This window comes from Mus musculus, chromosome 10 (assembly GCF_000001635.26).
Source record: "Mus musculus strain C57BL/6J chromosome 10, GRCm38.p6 C57BL/6J".
NCBI lineage: Eukaryota > Metazoa > Chordata > Mammalia > Rodentia > Muridae > Mus > Mus musculus.
In genome coordinates, this window is record NC_000076.6 from 123,531,232 (window position 1) to 123,551,339 (window position 20,108).

A 20,108-nucleotide genomic window follows, 5' to 3' on the forward strand; every position below is an offset into this window, starting at 1 on the left:
TTGACTATGGTGAATAAGGTAGCAACAATCATGAGTATGTAATTGTCTCCTATAAGCTGACTGTGTAGTCTCAGATGTGGTGTAGCTGAGTTATAGGGTAGGTTTTTGAGCATCCTTTGCGCTGACTTCTATTCTGGTTGAGCTAATTTCCATTTCCATCATTACCATACAGAGTTGTTTTCCCGCCATTTTCTTGCCACCATTTGTTGGTTTTTGTTTTCTTTATGATAACTACTGTGACTGGTGAGACAGCATTTCAATATAGTTTTAAAAATATTCATGAGTTTGTACATATACGGCAGACACATTGGATCCCTTGGAGTTCAGGTCATAGACAGTTACTATATACATGATATCAGTGTGGAGAATCAAACTTGGGTCCTCTAAAAGAGCAGCGCACACTAACCACTGAGCAATCTCTCCCACCTCACTGTAGCACTGTAGTTCTGATTTCCCTTTTCCTGATAATGATGGATGTGGAACATTTTTCCATGTTTATTGGGTGTGTGTGTGTGTGTGTGTGTGTGTGTGTGTGTGTGTTTTGTCTGTTTGGGAGGCTGAAGAGATAGTTTAGTGATTGAGAACCAAGAACCCTGGTTCTGTCCCGAGCACCAACAATGATGGCTTAAAGCCATCTGTAACTCCACTTCCATGGGATATAATGTCTTCTTTTGTTTTCTACAGGTACTGCATGCATGCGATACACTTACATGCATACAGGCAAAACCTTCCGTGCACATAAACATACATAAATAAAAATAATTCTTATAAAAGAATTGCCTGTTTGGTTCATTTTGCATTTGTTTATTGTATTATTTGATCTTTGTTTCTTAACTTTCTTAACATTTCTGGATAAACATTCTGGATATCGTGACACTGTTGTCTGAGCTGCTGGATCAGATTTTGTCTTATTCTGTAGCTGTTCTTTTCCCTCTGTTAATTGTTTTCTTTGCTGTAAAGAAGCTATTCCATTTCAAGCAATCTTATTTGTAAGTTCTTGGAATTATTTTCTAAGTTATCAGAGTTTTAATAGAAAGTTGTTGCTTATGCCTGTATCTTGAAATATTTTTTACTCTAGTAGTTTCAAGTTGTCAATTCTTATGTTAAGGTCTTTGATCATGTTTCAATTAATTTCTGTATAGGGTAAGAGATGTGGATCTAGTTTTAGTCTCTTTTATGTATATGACCCATTTATATGGCCATTTGTTGAAGCTTCCGTTTTTTCCAATGTATGTTTTTGACAGCTGTGTTGGAAATCAAATGGCTTTAGTTACATGAGTTTATTTTAGTGTTGCCTGTTCTATTCTCATAGACTATGTATCTCTTTTCATATAAATACCAGGATTAAAAAAAACTTATTACATACAAATTAATTTGAAAACAGACATTATGATACCTCCAACATTATTCCTTTACTTGTGATTGCTTTATTCAGAATTCTTTGTGCTCTCAAATGAATTTTAGGGTTGATCTTTAGTAGTTTCCTGAAGAATGTCATAGGGATGTTGATGGTATTCTCTAAAGCTTTCTTAGCTAATATTTGCCACACAGTCAGCCATCACACTTACTGCTTTGCACCTATATGAGACTCATGCTTCCGTTGGCTTTCTGTATTCAATCAGAAAAGCTCAACTATTTTTAAACCCAGCTGTTCAGTATAGAGCATTGGTTTTCAGCTTTCCTAATGCTGTGGTCTCTAATTCTGTTCCTCACGATGTGGTGCCCTCCCAACCACAAAATTATTTCTACTGCAACTTTTCATAATTGTAATTTTGCTACTATTATGGATCATAATGTAAATATGTCATTCAAAGGGATGGAGGAATGGAGACCCACATGTTGAGAACCACTTTGTAGAGGATAATGCCTTTAGGAAAACAGGCTGATAGTTCTCACTTAGTGTGTGACTAAGTGCTTAAATGGACACTGATACCCTTTTGAATTAACACTTTTTCTTTAATAGTTTGTTTTGTCATTTACTCTTTATGTGCTAATTTTACCATTTCTCCCTTTTCAAAGATCAGTATTTCTTTCTTACCTTCATTCTTCATTCATTACCCTACTTCCTGCTCTATAGAAAAACCAGAGGAATCTGTAGAGAACTATCTATTCCGACAACACACCTACCATCCATCAGCATGCACCTTACATTCTTTTTGTGCAGAACAGAGCAATGGTTCTTATCACTGTAGGAACTTTGGAATACTACTAGTACCTGAGAATAAGTTAATTTGTAACCCCTCAGTGGTTTCTGTGTGTATATTTGCATGTGTGCATGGGAAGTATGGGCAATTAATTGCATGTGCATGCATTTGTGGAGCCTAGAAGTCAACACTAATCTTTTATTATCATTTATGGCAGGGCTTCTCATTGAACCAGGAGCTCAGTGGCTCAGTACAGTTAACTAACCACTGGGCTCCAGGGATCTCAATGTCTCTGTTTCCCTGGATCTAGTACTGATGTAATAGATGCATGGTGCATTTAGTTACCCTTTGTTTCTCAATGAGCTATTTCTATTGGTCTTCCTTTGCTTGCATCAGCATGTAGTTATTCCTATAGTAGATCCTTTCTTCCCCTAACCATGTCTTAGTGTTTCTATTGCTGTACTAAAACACCATAACCAAATCAACTTGAGGGGGAAGGTTTATTTCTTCTTACAACTTGTAGTCCGTTATCCAGATAAGTTAGGGCAAGGACTCAAGGCAGGGATGTAGAGGCAGGAACTCTTGCAGATGCCATGGAAGAGTGTTTCTTAGTGTCTTCTTCCCCATGTGTTGTTCAGCCTGCTTTCTTTTACAACCTAGGACCAACAACACAGTGAACTGTGTTCTTCCACATCAATCATCCATCAATAAAATATACCTCAGATTTGCCCATAGGGCAGTCTGGTAGGGTATTTTTCTCAGTTGACATTCCCTCTTCTAAATGACTTTAGCTTGTGTCAAGTTGACCTAAAACTAGCCAGTACAGTTGACTCGTTGTCTACTTGACATCCAAGTTAAACCATAATATTTCCTTTCTTTTTCCTCTTTGAGAGCTCATATTAATAACATGATATAAAACACTCTAAGAACTTAAACACATCAGTGTTTCAAAGTTCCAAGCTTTTCTAAAATATCCAATGTTTCTATAAAGTATTCAAAAATCCCTTGAAGTGCTTGAGATTTCTCTGAAATACACAAGTTCCCATGGCTGTATGCTTCTGTAAGATAAAAAATATAAGTTAGATATTTCCTGATTACAGAAAGAAGAGCTGGGTCACAGCCACAATTGGACCAACAAAAAAAGTCCAAAATCTAACAGTGTAACACTCCATGTCACATTTTTGGGACTCATGATCTATGCTTCCAAAGGCTGGTCACAGCACACATAGTATACTTTATAGCCTCAGGCTGGCTTTGATCCACAGCTGACATCTTTGGTAATCAGCCCATGGTACTGGCATCTCTAAAGACGCTTGGTTTTCCACTGAGACTAGTCTGTGTCTTAAGCAATTGTATTAGTTGGGCTCTCTTCAGGGACTCTAACGTTGTCACATAGTGCCAAGTGTCACCTCTCTGGATGACATTTTTATTTCTTCAAAACCAGTACCACTAGAAAATCTCTTAAACATTACCATGTTCAGCTGTCAGTACAAGGTACAAGTTTGTCCCCACTTTGACCATGGCTTCTGCATGACGTACACCAAGAAAATACTTTCTGATTGAAAATCCTCAATGGTTGTTGGTCTGTTCTCAATTTCCAACCCCCAATGACCAATAACGATTGTCCCAGCAAAGTAAAGGTTTCACTTTGGTGGTTCTTAACTTAAAATATCACATGAATAGCCCTGAGAGAGACTTTGAGGGACTTTAAAAACTTTCCTTTGAAATTTCACAAGCTAGGCCTCCATCTATCTGCACTGGTCTTGGAATCACCTTCTAAGTTCCCACAACAGCTCATGAAGCTCTCCAATCATTCAATGGCTTTTCCAGCCCAAAGTCCAAAGTTCTTCTGCAATCCTCCCCAAAAACATGGTCAATTCTGTTACAGCAATATCCTACAAACCCAGTACCAATTTCTGTTTTAGTAGGGTTTCTATTGCTGTAATAAAGCACCCAGACCAAACCCAACTTGGTGATGCAGGGGTTTGGTTCACTTATGCTTCCACATCACAGTCTATAATAGTAAGGTTCAGGGCAGGAATTTAAAGCAGGAACCTGGAGGCAGAAAAGGAAGCAGAAACTTCCTCAATGAGACATGCATTGTGTGCTGTGCCAAGCCCTTTGGAGCTTAAGAAGTCCTAGAAAATCCACTGAGTTTTATATGGTTGTTGTATATGGCCAAATAGCGCAGTCAGATTTCATCTTACTTTATCCATTAACAGTATTTGTCCTAGTAGGTAACACGCTTTGTACATATATTTTTGCTTAGAGTACACTTCATTATCTATTTGTATTCTGCTATTGTTTTTTCTGCCCTAGTGTTTGGTTGCTTCTCTTTTTCCTGCCTCTTGATGGATGGCAGAGCCTGATCCATCTTTTACTTTCTTTCTTCATTCACTAATAGTCATGCTATTTAGATCTGTGCCTTTAAGTCCTAGCAATTGCCTAACCAATATTTGCAGTCTGCTTTCTTAATTTATTTACATATCCAATTACTTATTTCAACAACTCTACTTGGGGAACTAATAGACAACTCAAATATATTTTTCTCAAAATGAAGTTCTTATTTCTTAGATTTATACTCCCGAGAGAAACAAACACAAAACCAAACAAACCAGCCTTCCCTTTTTTTCCACAGCCTTTTGCATCTCAGCTATAATTCTATTCTTCCATCTCTCAGATACCTGTCAGCTCTCTGCTGGCAGGTCCAGATGAGAGGAGCGAACCTGGTTCAGCCGAGTCTCTCTGGGGCTCAAGAACAGGATGGTGAGTATCACAGCCCAAAACAAACACACCCGGGCCAGGAGTCTGTCAAAGCAGGAACTCAAATTTATGACATCAGCCTCTCACTTATATAAGTTCAGAACATAGGGAGGGGAATTTTGATCGGGAAAGATGACATAGGAGGCAGGGAAGGGGGACAGAGGGTATGGAGTGACTGACAGGGCCAATGGCAAAGCTCTACATCAGCAAGAGGCAGAGGCAGAGGCAGGGCCAGACAGGTCTGCTGAGTCACCCGGATACAGAAGTGACTGAGATAGGTCTCAAAACTGGAGCCAGGCTCGGGTTTGTCCTCAAGGCCCAAACCAGGGCCAAAATGGGGGTCCAAACCAGGGCTAAAATGGGGCCCAACAGATAACAAGATTTTGGAGTCACTTTTGAGCTCTCTCCATCTTAGAACCATGTGACAGGTATTGATATGTCTCCTTGCTATGTCTTCAAATTGTGTCCCATACCTGGCCACATCTCACCATCTGCACTTCACATAAAACAATGCCGTTGCTGTCCTGAGTTAATCTATAGGGTTCCAATGTGTCTTTCCTTTCTTGCCTTTCTGACACCTATACTGCCATGAGGTAGGCAGAGTGATTAGTGTAAATGCTGTCTTTCTTGTGCTTTAACACTCCTGTGAATCTCCCTGCCACTCAGAGTGAGGTGTTCATGACGGTAAATGACCCATGATGACTTGGCTCTACATTTTCTTTCTGATGTTACCTCCTCTTGCCCTCTTGCTCTCTTCTGCACGGGTGACGTTGAGCTTTAGATCTAACCCCGTTCCCACATCTCTATCTGATCCCCTGATACTGCCAAAGGGATTTTTAAAACTTAAATATTCATTTGAGATCTTCCCAATCTCCCTTCATTCAGTATCTTTTCAATAAAAAGGTTTCCCAGCAACTTTCTGTTTATCCTTTTCCCAGAGTGTGATCATGTTATGTTCTAATAGTCTATTATATTTAGTCTACTGAAGGACTTTTGCTTTTCACTCTTTATAACTTCTTTGAGTTGGATCCTGGAAATAATGACCAGATGATAAATTAACTATTTATCTGTTTGTTTGTTTATTTGTTTATTTACTTGCTTATTATTTGTTTTAAAAGAAGCTCTGGTGGTATGTGGAGCCCAGGGACCTGCACAAGGGACTAACTGCTGAGTATCTCAGAGGGGTGACTAGGACTGTGGTCTCTTTCTCTTAATCTTAACAAAGAATGACAAGCCAGCAAACAAGTGGCTAGAAAGAGGACAGAGGCTCAGTCTGCTGGGACTAGCAGATTGTGTAAGACAAACATACTCGGGAAACTGATAGAAGATCAAGGTTATCTTAGTAATATTTGTCTACCGACCTAGCTCAACACCAACTTTTTTTTTTTTTTTCATGGCGTGGAAACTTCTTTGGTGGAAGAGGTATGTGTAATTCCTCATTTCTCAGAAATGTCTGCTTTTGGTGAGAGAAAGGAGGCAATGAGGAGACTTCTTTCTGCATTTGTTCATTCTCATTCGTCTCCATCAATGCCTCTGTCACAGTGCTGTGTGTTGGGGGTGCTGAATCTGATCTTATAATCATGTACTTATAATGATATATTTGATCGCCAATTGGACTGGTAGATATTCTTCACAGTCACTTTCCAATTTAGTGCCTAAATGAGTGCTGATTGATTACGAGTCATATATCACTCTCATGCTATAGATCCTATATAATTCCTGTGCTTGATGACATTGCAAGTAGTATTAAATCTGCTATTGCCTTCACTCTACTATTTAAAAAGTTTGCCTGTAGCAATTGTGTGTTGCAAACGAACTAATGAGACTTAGATTTTTAGCTTGTATCAACACCAAGAAGTGAAGTGTAAAATTGAGGATATTATACTGAAAAGTGAGGCAAAAATTATATTTGCCTGAATTAAACAATCAATACAGACTTTTCAGTTTGGGGGTGGGTAATGCGAAATTGTTTATTGTCCTGTTTTCTTCTTCCTGCAGCTTACTCAAATGAGCACATAGAAGTGAAACAAATAGAAAATGAAGAACTGAAAAATTGTACATTTTTAAAGAATTATACAATAAAGCAAATGTGACAGGAAATATTAATACACAATAATGTATGCAATGTGTAGCAAAATGCACAATACAATACAATACAATGTTTAGAAAGAACCTCACTGGTGGTTGATTTGAGTGTTGCACAGATAGGAGATGTCCAGTTATTCAGAAAAGCATTTCTAGGAAAAAAGATGAATAGGAAAGAATGCTTGAATAAAGGCAGTTAGACTAGAGACCAAGGATAGAAGGTGGAAAGGCTACAGGTTAGATAAAAGTACTTGGTAAATGCCATATTCAGCAATGCTTCTAGTTGATTTTTATTTTATTTCATTTTTTATCAACATACAAGGAGCTAGATTTCACCATGTTACTTTTGCAAACAAAAATTATTTTTGTTCCTTTTTTTTCTCTCCTGCTCTTTCCACTTCCCAGGCTTGTGCCAAGTGTGTCCTCTGTTTTCATGTTATATGTGTGCATAGCCCCACACCCTCGACATCTGTGTCAACACATCTTCTTCCCTCTTGAGGTTGACTGTTTAGTTTCATGCCCTATACCCACACACTCTCACACCCATTATTTAAATATTGTATATAAATATTTAAAATTGGGATCTGCTTATGAGAGGGAACAGGTAACATTTTAAATGCAGTACCTAGATCAGCTTTTCTAGGAATTTCAATTATTTATTTTAATATGCATTTTCTAATATTTGATTTTTTTTATCATGATCTCCCTTTCTCAACGTCTCCAGGACCTACTCAGCTTTCTGTTCTCTCTCTTTCCTTCCCTTCCTCTTTCAAAAAAAGAAAATAAAAAGAAACCAAAAAACACACAAAACCCTTGGGATTACTCTGAGCAAGTGAAACTCTTATATAATAAAAAGTTTAAGATCTTCAAGAAAGAAATTGAAGAATACACTAGAAGAGAGAAAGCTCTCTTTGCTCATGGATTGGTAGGGTTAATGTAAAAAATAATATGCCCCAGTACAGGGGAACACCAGGGCCAAGAAGTGGGAGTGAGTGGGTAGGGGAGTAGGGTGGGGGGAGGGTATAGGGGAATTTTGGGATAGCATTTGAAATGTAAATGAAGAAAATATCTAATAAAAAATTGAAAAAAGTTAAAGTTTAAACACATTTTTGAAAGCAAAAATGAAAATGCTACCATCTAAGATAAGTTACTTAATGCAGAGAAAATAAAGAGATGAATCAGTTATTTAACAATATTAAAAAAAAAAATCACAGTCCTACCAAAAGCAAAAGCAAGCTACAGGTTCAAATGCAATCCATGTCAAAATTCCAACACAATTCTTCACAAATTGACAAGGAAATATTTAATGTGGACAACCAACCAAACCATGAATGCTTTAAAACATTGTGATTGACCCAAGAACTGCTAGAGGTAATATCATTCCAGATTTCATGTTGTATTATAGAGCTGTATTAATAAAACTGCTTGATATTAGCATTAAAAACAGACATGCTGATCAGCAGAATTGAGCTGAAAGCCCAGACATAATTCCATGCACATGTGGAGACCTTATTTTGGACAGAGAAGAAAAAAAAAAAAACACACACACACACACCGAAGAAGAGACAGCATCTTTAACAAATGGTGTTGTTCAAATCCCGCTGGCTGCTTGTAGAGTCATACATTCATAGCTATTGTCCTCCACAAAACTCAATTTTATTTTATTTTTGAGCTGAGTAAAATTCCATTGCTCGTACATGCCATATTTTAATTATCCATTCTTTTGTTGTTGAGCTATGAGGCTGATTCTATTTCTTTGCTATTGTGAATAATGTACCAATCAATATGGATGCACATGTATTTCTGGTATGATATGGACACCTTTAGATACATGTTCAGGAATATATAGATGAGTTATATAGTAGCTAGAGTATCCCACTTTGCTCGCATCTTAACCGGGATTTGTTGTCATTTTTTTTTCCTTTATTATAGCCATTATCACTGGGATGAGATGGAATCTCAAAATAATTTCAATTTTCTATGTTTTATTTTTTCTTTAAAAACTTTTCTATTGTTTTTGAATTTCATGCACACACATATAATGTGCTTTGATAAAAGTCATCCCCACATTCCCTCTCCTCCATTTTTCTCTATTCCCCCATCACTTTTTTTTCTCCCAACTTCATGTGCTTCATGAGACCCACTTAGAGCTGAGCATTCCATGGGCTCTTACTCTCTGCATGTTGACAGGTTGTTGGACTCTGTATTAATCGTCATCTATGGTTAAAAATAAAAGCAAATAAGTGTCTATACACTAAGATGTGAGTATATAAATAAGAATTTAATGGGAAGTTTATCATTTAGCAGTTTACCATTGAGCAGAATAATAGTACTGTTCACCCTGAGAGCCAGTCACTCAGCCAGCCATGAGTTTTTTGGTCCAGCCAATAACACCCTGCATGATTTCCATCTTGTTGAGTGGGCTTTGTATTCAACCAGAAGTTAGTGGTTATTCTATAACGTTCATGGCACCATTTCAGCAGGCATATCTCGAGAGGCCAATTGTTATTGTAGTTTGCAGGTTTACAGCTAGTACCACTGTTGATTACTTTTTTCTTATAGTACTGAGTATAGAACATTTAGAGCAATGAAAGCTAGCCAGTAGGGATGAAGCCTTCAAGCAGGCACTAGATTGATTTCTTCATGTCTTGGGGCTTGGCATGCATTGTCCTCAGCAGTAGGGTCTTACCATCTAGTTCTGTAGGACTATCAAGAGCAATGGCCATATCGTTTAATATTTGGGAGTTTATGGGACCCACTGACCAACAAATGGAAGAGAGGTATCCTGTACTTGGCACAAAGGTTTTTATTCGATAATCTAAGGTGTCTTAAGGGAGGTCTTGTCCAACCTGTTGTAGTGTAGTTTCACTTAAACTCTTTTAGTTTTTGTATGAATGAGCACACATTTCAGGAAACTTATTTAGGAGTGAATTTCTGTATGGGACTTTCAAAAGTCTTTAGTGTTAGTTATCCCTCTACATACCAACTTTTAAATCATGTTTTACCATTTCCCACCCACTTTACCCTTTCCAGAGATATCATTTTAGATTTAAAATTGAACATCAGAAATAGAGAAGCAAAGATGGGAATGGTTTCATGATAATGTGAATGACTTTTGAAGATATAGTTGAAATCAGTATGCTATAATAATGGAAGGTTAAAAATAGTTTCTATGATGAGTTAATAGGTCATTTTACTCACTGCACCAATGCTTTGCATGCATTTTCCTATTTAACCTTTGTAACCTTTCAAAGAGATTAGAACGGTGATTATTATATATCTCTTGCCAATCAAGTATGTCTGGAATGGACAAAGGCCTGGCATTAACTAAGACTTTTTAACTGCAGAGCTCTTAACCATATACCATTCATCTCCAAAAAACATCTAAGTCTTCTCTTGAGTTTGATAAATACGAAACTCTGTCCCAAGGATGGGATTGAAAAATCTATATTTTAAGCACACATCATTTCCATACCCATCATTACTTGCACATTCTGACTACCCAAATGCTGTCTCTATAACTGGGTATAGACACAAGAATCACAAAAATTCCTGAACAGCCCCACCCTTTGTTTCAGGAATTTAAGTACTGTTTTTCCCCATTGAGCTAGGATGTGCGCACCTCTTTTTGACTCTTACTTTTTTTCCCACTATGTAGCTTCTTGGGTCTTGAAATCCATGACTAATACAGGGATTGTGTCATGTTGATAGAGCTGTTTCAAGGCAACAGTGAAATCTTTCATCCTGCCTTTCTCTGGTTCCCAGTAGAGTTTTAGTAGGAATTAGTGGCTTATTCTACCTCAGTAAGCCTCTTAGTTACACTTTCTTGCTACTATAAGATAACATGACCAAGGGAATGTATAAAAAGAAACATTTAATTTGTTTTATGATTTCAGATAGTTAGAGTTCAGGACGATTGAGCAAAGGAATAGCTGAAACCTAAGATCTAATCTACAACCAGTAGGTAGAAAGAGAGATGGAGGATAAGGTGGGCATGGGGGATAGAGGGGAAGAGGGGAAGGGAGGGAGGGAGAGAGAGGGAGGGAGGGAGGGAGGGAGAGAGAGGGAGGGAGGGAGGGAGGGAGGGAGAGGGAGGGAGGGAGGGAGGGAGAGAGAGAGAGAGAGAGAGAGAGAGAGAGAGAGAGAGAGAGAGAGAGAGAGAGAGAGAGAGAGAGAGAGAAACTAGCACATTGGAGACACAGGAATCTTTTTAAATATCAAAGCTCATCCATAGTGATACATTTCGTCCCACAAGGCCATACCTCCTAATCTTTCCCAAAGAGTTCCACCCACTGGGGCCACGTACTCAAATATATAACCAGAAGGGAGTCATTATCATTCAACTCACTGCAAGCAGAAGGGACAGACGCGTTCACTAACAGTACCCACCAATTCTTTCCATTCAGTCTTTTACCCTGAGGTTTCTGATAAGTTGCTCTAGACAGCTCAGGTCAATTATAATATTAGGAGTAGTCTGGAGGGTGTAAATTTTAATCAAATGAAAGCCTAAAATGTGCAGCCAGAGAAATATAATCATAAAGATGCCATGCCTTGTCAAGCATCACCGTCCTCATCAGTGGATACAATCAAGTAGAGTCTGAAAGTGGATTTGTCTAGAGTATTTAATAAAGAACTTGATATCACCCTGACTATTTTTTAGTAAAGAGAAATATTTAATTTAACCTTCTGACAGGTATAAATTATGACCAAATATAATTTTGTGTACTCATTTCAAAATTCTGTCTAGCTAGGATGTATAGGCATGTTATATAATTCATGGCCTTTTTTGGTTCCCATTATTTATGATTTCATAAATGACTTTATTTTGAACATTAAGTTTTCATATCCAGTAACTTTACATTTTGCTGCTAGGATAGGTTTTCCTGATGGTTGCCCCTTGATCAGGAACATCGATCTTTACATCTCTCTCCTATCCTTGTATATTCAAATGTCAGGACTGGGGCTGGGAGATGCACATCACTCACTGTTCTTGCCATGTCCAAGTTCTTACTGTTCCCAGTTGGGCATTCAGCTTAATTAGACATGAATGACAATGATGCGCATGAACTTATCATAGTTAATGTAGCTATTAAGAGCACATTTCCATGCAGCATCTGTATATAATTTGGATAAGGAAGCATAAAACCTGAAATATATCCTTCCTTAATTATTTCTCAAGAAAAGGTGGAGAGCATGTTCGATTAATTTGGAGTTTTCACTGATTCTGTCAGCTGGGAATAAGATAGTTATCTTGACCATGCACTCCAGATTTACTAATTTGCATAGCTCAGGTAGCTCCACTGACACTTTTTTTTTTCCTATATAAAATCAGAATGAAAGAAAAATCTATTTATATGGAGCTACTACACTAAGAGATCAGAGACTAAAATAAGCAAAAGCATGAAATTGTAACAGAAGTTAAAAATGAAAAGCAATGGAAAAAGATCTCAAGTAAATTTATCAGCTTTGAAGATGCAGTTGTGCCTTACTTTGGACTATTTTGTTGCCATCACAGATTGAAAGCATCTATAATTCAACAATATTGATCACGTATCAGATCAGAGCTCTGTGTTGAAGATCATGAATATTATACTAGGTCTAATACTCAATTGGACTATACAATGTTTAACCCTTGCTGTTAACATTTGATGACTATAGTCAGTTCTGTTCCCTATTATGAGGAAGTTTATATGTGGGAATTTAGATTCAGAGAAGTTGGCTTACCCGCTGAATGTTGTAGTTGGCAGATTCACACAATTTCTTAGCAAGATGAAGGCTTAGGGAAGGATTGGAATTATTATAGTGAAGGGGATATTTTCCTCTTGTGTTTGAAAAATACCTATTATAGATAGATATTCAGTAACCTCAGCTGTAGCGTGGTACTCAACCATTTGGCTTTGGTCTCCAGCAGGGATGGTGGTGGGGGAATGACCACCAAGGAAACTATAGTTACAGATTAAGACACAGTATATGATGGTTAATTTTAAGCATCAACTTGACTGGGCTAAGAGATATCCAAATAGTTGATAAGATGCTCATGACAGCTAGTCAGGATATTTTCAGACATCCTTAGCAGCCATCAACATATTGAGTAATGCTCACTGCCACCAACACAAATGTCCATTGTCTGACTGACCTGATGAGGGATAAGACAGGACAAAGGTGGAGAACGATGGATGAATTTGTTTTCTTCTTGAGACATGATATCAGAAGAGGCTTCAATAATGGCATGGTACCTAAATCCTTTCCTTAAATCTCTATCTTATCATCTCTCTTCTATAGAGAAAAATCATTAAAATATATGGCTTAAAATTAGAATTTACTAGTTACTGGAAGAAGGAGTTTATTTTAATGGGGTGAGCTTTACTTTATTAGATGATTTCTAGAAAGTTTGGGATCATATATATATATATATGTGTGTGTGTGTGTGTGTGTGTGTGTGTGTGTGTGTGTGTATGTGTGTGTGTGTTTCATTTCAAACCATATAGAATTCTATAGAAAATTTCAAATCATATCTATCCTGACACCAAGTATTTTTCATGCTGCATATATAAAAGATTTTTAAAATAGCCCATATTTCTGACTGGAAAGCAAACTAGAGAATAAAATTCCTGTTTATCTAATATTTTATGAGCTCTAGATCCCTTTTCTGGCATACACACACTGTAATGAGAACTGAGCAGATGAATACTATGTGATAATTTTGGGATAAAAATTGAAGATACAATGTCAAGTCTTCTATCTACTAACAAGGATAAAGTTTGACAATCTCTTTTAAAGAAAAGTCTCCAATGTCTAATATTTTTGACATGTCTTGCTTATTGATGTACCAAGCTTTGCTTAAGTTGAAATGACTGTAATTGTTTCCGTGGGATTTAGAGTGACCCAATAACAACGCTTCCTACACAATGCCTTTCTAGCTTTATGAAAATTAAAGATGCCCTCAAAACTCTCAAATTGAATACTTCAGGAGTCAGTGTGATGAACTCAAAGCCTATATTCTGGATCTCTTCTGAATTTCTAGCAAGAGAATAGCTTTATGACAAGAATGGAGATCCATTATTAGATACTGGTTTGTCTGTAGTGCCTTAAAAATTGTACTCCTAATCTTTCTGAAATTCTGTCCATGAATTTTTACTCTCAAGTGATGGGTATGGAGAGATAAAATAGGATTAAATTAGATTTTCATATGTCTCCAAATTGCACATTCTTTTAGACTATAAGAAAGACAGACTTTATCCTCAACTGACATTATTCTAATTCTTTAAAATAGGTGGAGGGAACAGATCTATTTGTCAAAAACCGTTAGGACAATTAGGGGCTTGTGGTGTTTTGAATATGCCTAGCCCATCAGAAGTGGTGCTATTAGGAAGTGTGGCCTTGTTGGAATAGGTGTTGCCTTGTTGGAGAAAGTGTGTCACTGTGTGGTTGGGTTTTAAGATTACTATGCTCAAGCTCTGTCCAATGTGCAAGAGAGCCTCCCTCTGGGCTGCCTATGGAAGAAAAATCCTCCACCTGGCTGCCTTCCTACCAAGATGTAGAACTCTTGGCTACTTTAGCAACATGTCTGCCTGCACGCTGCCTTGTTTCCAGCAATGATAACAATGCATTAAACTTCTGAATCTGTAAGCCAGCCCTAATTAAATATTCATCTTCATATGAGTTTCTTTGGTTATGGTGTCACTTCACAACACTGAAACCCTAAAACTAAGACAGAAATTGGTACCAGAAATGGGGTTTTCATCATTGTGAATAGACAGCATGACCTACACAAGTGTTATAAGAAAACCATTAAATTATGACTGGCTTACAGTTTCAGAGGTTCAGTCCATTATCATCATGGTAGGAAAAATGACATTGTCCAGGCAGACATTGTGCTGGAGGAGCCAAGAATTCTACATCTTAACCCAAGGTAGTCAAGCAACTGAATTTCTTAAGCAGTTAGGAGGAGGGTGGATCTCTTCTGCACTGGGCAAAGCTTGAGCACTAGGAGATCTCAAAGCCTGCCTACAGAAGTCACACTTCCACTAACAAGACAACACTTATTCTACTTAGGCCACACCTCCTAATATTGCCACTTCCCATGGGCCAACCATATTCAAATCACCACAGGGATTGAACTCCAACAAGGTTATATTGTGGTATGGATAAAGTCAATTGGGGTAGTATCACAAGGGCCAAGAGGGCCAGTTTACAGGCAGATCTTCCTCTTTAGTCCTGTGTCACATAAACAACACAGTTTGGATTTCTTGTGTCACCTTTATTTGGACATAGTGAAAAAATACAGATTTCTTAATGCAATTGTGACCCATGGAAGAGATAGACCCCCACACAGCCTTTTGTTGTTGTTTTTCTGTTTTGTGACCACCCTAATGTTCTAGGGGCTTAGGTACCTTTGAGGCAGATGTTCTTCTTAGACCAGATTTCTTACATGAAGAACATTGGCTCCTGTTACTGATGTCAGCATTCATTTTCATATGGACTAAAACACCAAGGGAGCAAAGTTCCACAACACATATATTAATTATAGAAGTTAAGAATTTTAAGTCCTGTTCTCTTTCTTCCTGTGAGTTTCAGTTCCCTGGATTCAGCCTATAAAAGAAAGAATGTGACTCACAGGCTGAGGCTAGCATCCCCAGTGGGGCTCTTCAAATGCCATTTCAAACGATGAAGACTTGAGTAAATTTCTTTTTTCCAAAGTTTATCCCAGTTTCCTTGTCTTAACAAAAGCTGTTGAATTAGAGTTCCCTCCAGTGGTTATTGTGTATAATAATCAACATATCCATAAAATATTTTGAGTCATTAGAGGCTTATAGTGGCATGCTGTAAATGTTAAATAATGATATGGATTTCTTGGGTCATCCAGGGCACTGTGTGTGGCAATTATGGCCATTTTATGTTCAGTGCACATTATTTTTCTCTGACCTCTTGTGTTCTTTTCTGGTTATTTCTTAACTTGAAAATAATTTCAGTAGAGTAAAGCCAATAGTCTCAAATCTGGGAGTGATGACAGTGCACTGCATGTCTTTGGCAATTAGTGCAGAATCTTTTAACATTTCAGATCTGATACCTTTACGTGGACATACAACATTTATAAACCATGCTTACTGCTCTCCTTAAGGCATCATTCCAGAACATTCTTTTATTTGTTTATTTACATCCCAAATTCTACCCTCCTTCCTGGTCCCTCAGAGTTCCTCCTCCCCACCCCACCCCCTTCCCATAATCCTCCCACCCTGGTACATCAAGTCCCTGAGGATTAGGCATATCTTCTCCCACTGTGACCAGATATGGCATCCTTCTGCTACATATGTTCTGGGGGCCTTGAAACAGCCCATGTATGTTCTTTTGTTGGCTCAGTCTCTGGGAGCTCCCAGGAGTCCAGGTTAGTTGACACTGTTGGTCTTCTGTGGAGTTGTCATCTCTTTGTAGGCCTTAAATCCTTCCCTTAACTCTTCCACAGGGATCCCTAACCTCTATCCAATGTCTGTCTGTGGGTATCTGCATTTGTCTCAGTCAGCTGCTGAATAGAGTCTCTCAGAGGCCTGCTATGCTAGGCTCCTGTCTCTGTTGGCTGTCCCAGGTGAACCACCTTTTCTTCTTCTTCTTCTTCTTCTTCTTCTTCTTCTTCTTCTTCTTCTTCTTCTTCTTCTTCTTCTTCTTCTTCTTCTTCTTCTTCTAAAAGAAAAAGTATAGATTCCAGAGGCTCCAAATTCTGAGGCCCAGATGAGATATTGATGTCTCCTTGTAAGCTGAGCTGAGATTTTCCAAGCCATTAGACATATAAGCTGTCAGACAGGGAAATGTTAATAACTGAGTTGGTATGAGTGGAAGAACTTATTTAACTTGGGAATATGAGTATAAGGGAAATGATAGGGTTGTGGATTGGCAATTTCAGAGTTGTGCCATTTTGTTCCCCTATGGCTCAAATGTTTTCCAGAGTCTGAATCTAGATGGATAAATGGGAGAGAAGGTATGGGAGTGGGGGCAGAAGGACAAAATCAGGAAGCAGCTCCTGCCTCTGCGTGATTGTGAAGGTGTAATTATGATAAACTGTCCATGTTAAGATTAAATGCAGAATCTATACCCCAAGCAGCTCTGTAATCTAATAATAAATGATTGACTCAGTAAATAGAAGATACAATTAACAGGACTATCTTCTCCCCAACGTTGTGAGAACACAATACGACACACATAACCTTTGTGAACATCTGTAGATGATGTAACTCTTCAACCATGGAAGGAACAACTAGGCAAATTGCTTGTCTCATTTTTTGCACATCCTAAAGACAAAGGAACAGTCAAACATCTGATCTCTGAAACAAATGTCTCCTAAAATAGAATTGCCCAGATCGTTGGCAGCGCCAGGGCTTTGAAGAGACACAGATGGTTCAGAGTTACACAGGGTGCTGATCAGTGTGGATGGCGAGGGGGATGCTAATTAGCTTCAGGAGGACTGGCTGGAAGTTTCACTTTCCTCTGGAGTCTTGACCTTTCCCCAACATCAATCCTGCCTTTTCATAGTGCTCCTCTTGTGTATTCTTTCTTCTTTAATCACTTTCGGTCTCTAGCATGAATTTGGTGATAAATATGGTTTATTCTAGGATAGCTCCTTTTAAGTGTGTGTTTTTAGCTTGGTGTGACTGTAGCATTCTGAATGGCAGCTACCATGTCATGATTGTATCTGAATAACCCCACTGCCTCTTCTCTTCTCTTCTCTTCTCTTCTCTTCTCTTCTCTTCTCTTCTCTTCTCTTCTCTTCTCTTCTCTTCTCTTCTCTTCTCTTCTCTTCTCTTCTCTTCTCTTCTCTTCTCTTCTCTTCCCTTCCCTTCCCTTCCCTTCCCTTCCCTTCCCTTCCCTTCCCTTCCCTTCCCTTCCCTTCCCTTCCCTTCCCTCCCCTCCCCTCCCCTCCCCTCCCCTCCCCTCCCCTCCCCTCCCCTCCCCTCCCCTCCCCTCCCCTCCCCTCCCCTCCCCTCCCCTCCCCTCCCTCCCTCCCTCCCTCCCTCCCTCCCTCCCTCCCTCCCTCCCTCCCTCTCTCTCTCTCTCTCTTTCTTTCTTTCTTTCTTTCTTTCTTTCTTTCTTTCTTTCTTCCTTTCTTTTTTGCATCGTTTGCCAGTACACTTTAAATGGAAGCCTTAGAGTGCCACATGGAACCAACAATCAGACTCTTGTTCTAAGGATGCGTTTGAATATTAAAAGTGTTTTAAATTCCCTCCAGGCGAACCACAGTGCTGCTTTTGCCCTCGTCCATACAAAAGCCCTTCTTTTTGGCTAGGATTTACACCATATCATATGCCTAATTAGAGCAGCGAGGAGGTTTCCAAAAGAGTAAATAACCAGAGATGTAAGTTTTATTGGAACTTGCTAACAGGGAACAGTGGAAGCTGGTCACACACCTCCCATGCTCTCTTCAGTACTGAGTGGTTCTTAACATTTCCTCCACATGTACCGCCAGAGTTAGTGTCTACATACACTGACATCAAGTTGTTTTTGCTTGATTGTGTGGCCAGCATCCCGAGGTATAGCTCTTCTTGGTAGGCAGGTATACACACACTCTCTGTTCTTCTCATGAATAACTGGATTTTCATTTTTAGCATTCTTTGCCATGAAGCTTACAGATCAGAGCCTCCAACGTGGGCCTGCCTCTTGGGCCACTTTGATTAGAGTCATGGCCAGGAAAAGGATGCTCAGAGATGTGTTTACCATGTCGTTTTTCTCAATTCATAAACAATTATGAAAGGTCTCAGGCAAATGGTTCATCAAGTGGGACATTGAAATAGATTTGGGGGGTAAGAAGTTTACTGGAAGAGTATATTGTTTCTTAAAGAATTATTTTCTTCAAATTATTAAACTTTTTTTTTCAACATAAGGGTTTATCTTTTCTGAAGCTCCGCTAACATCAAACTCTTTCTGGCTAATGTGGTCACACCTCTCAGATTTAATCAACCAATGACTCCCACATTTGTGTATTGAACTCCAATCTTTTTGTTTGGGCATCTTTATTTGAACAGTGCCCTTGGCTCACTTTCTTTGCATCCCTGCAGGTTTTAGAGTGCTCTCAAATTGGATGGCTTTCCACTTACTTTGGTGTCTTGCCTCCATTTTATAAATGAGGAAATAGAACCTTGAAAATGTTGTGACTTCAAGGTCAAAATGCTTGTTACAGTTTACGGATTTGTGACTGACTCCTCATCCCGTGCAGGGCCCTAGATGCCTTTCTCTCCAAATTTCCTGATATGTGAACATCCTTCACTGTGTCCATGGGATTACAAACTGTCATCTCTTCTAACTCTCTGACAGTGAAATGCAGACTCCTTCACGCCAAGCTTGTTTCCTGAAATTGCTCTACTGGGTTACTTTAGGATTAAACATTGCACTGCAGAACTCATAATAAAGGTCTTTGGAGAAAAGTTAATATCACTTTAATTTAGATTTGCTGAGAACACTACTGTATGCATTCTCTCTGTCTCTCTGTCTCTCTGTCTCTGTCTGACTGTCTCTGTATGTCTCTGTCTCTCCTAAGTTCTGGGACAACTGTGTGTATTCTGCTCACAGATACATTTGTATAAGTGTGTAGTGAATGAGATCATATTCTTTCATGATATTACAGTAGCCCACCTTCCTCAATACAAGCTTTGCTTTCCTTAATACCAGTTGGTTCTGGGCAACCATGCCCTGATCATATAAATGGAAATTTCCTAGTGATAACTAAAGCTTGAACTTTAAATTGCATGCTGCCGGTGTAGGTATACTTTAATGAAATTCTATCCATAGGACTTCGAGTTGTCCAAATGTGACTGAAGCCATTGTCTGATATTTCTAGTTATAAACAATGCCCTCTGATTGGTTAGGTCTGCTCTCAGACTCGAGAAGAGTTTGTTTCCAAGTAACTTGTTACTTACTGATGGGTGCAAAGCTCAGGGTAGATGCTTATACTTTAGGGGTATCATAGAGATCCAATAAAGGGATCCTTAGGGGAAGAGGTGAATGGTTTTGACATTCATATGAAGATGGCTTCTAAGAGCTACAGTGTGATGTTCTAAGAGACAGAGAGCCCATCAGCACATTATTATGTATATATAAATGTATATATACGTATCTATAATCTATACATGT

General features: G+C 38.6%; 1 protein-coding gene and 1 long non-coding RNA gene across 9 annotated transcripts in view; one reads left to right on the forward strand and one right to left on the reverse strand.

Moving 5' to 3' along the window:
* Nucleotides 1-20,108, forward strand: part of Tafa2 (TAFA chemokine like family member 2) — a 477,181-nt gene that overhangs the window by 267,208 nt on the left and 189,865 nt on the right. The window lies entirely within an intron of this gene.
* On the reverse strand, nucleotides 2,626-4,981 carry Gm40794. Its single transcript, XR_872152.3, has 2 exons — nucleotides 4,829-4,981; nucleotides 2,626-2,800 (listed from the first exon to the last, which is right to left on the reverse strand). It is a non-coding gene; the product is annotated as a predicted gene, 40794 (long non-coding RNA).